Below are 272 nucleotides of genomic sequence, written 5' to 3'. Positions count from 1 at the left end.
GATAATCTACATTTTCCATACCTTCAAATAGCAGAACTTACAGTATACAGTATGTCTATAGGAAAATACCATATTCTTATATAAGTCCAACGATATCATTTCAAATTGGACCATACTCTGGCGGTCGAAAAAAAGATAAGATTAACTGTAAACATTATTTAATAACCTATCATTGTACATCCATTTATTTCATTTGCAACGTTTTTCTTATTCAGTTAAACACGATGCCCGCGGCACGTTGACGTTCAGCGATTTCCAACAGCTCAAAGACG

Source organism: Penaeus monodon, chromosome 32 (genome assembly GCF_015228065.2).
Source record: "Penaeus monodon isolate SGIC_2016 chromosome 32, NSTDA_Pmon_1, whole genome shotgun sequence".
Taxonomy (NCBI): Eukaryota; Metazoa; Arthropoda; class Malacostraca; order Decapoda; family Penaeidae; genus Penaeus; species Penaeus monodon.
Note: the sequence above shows the minus strand (reverse complement) of the source record.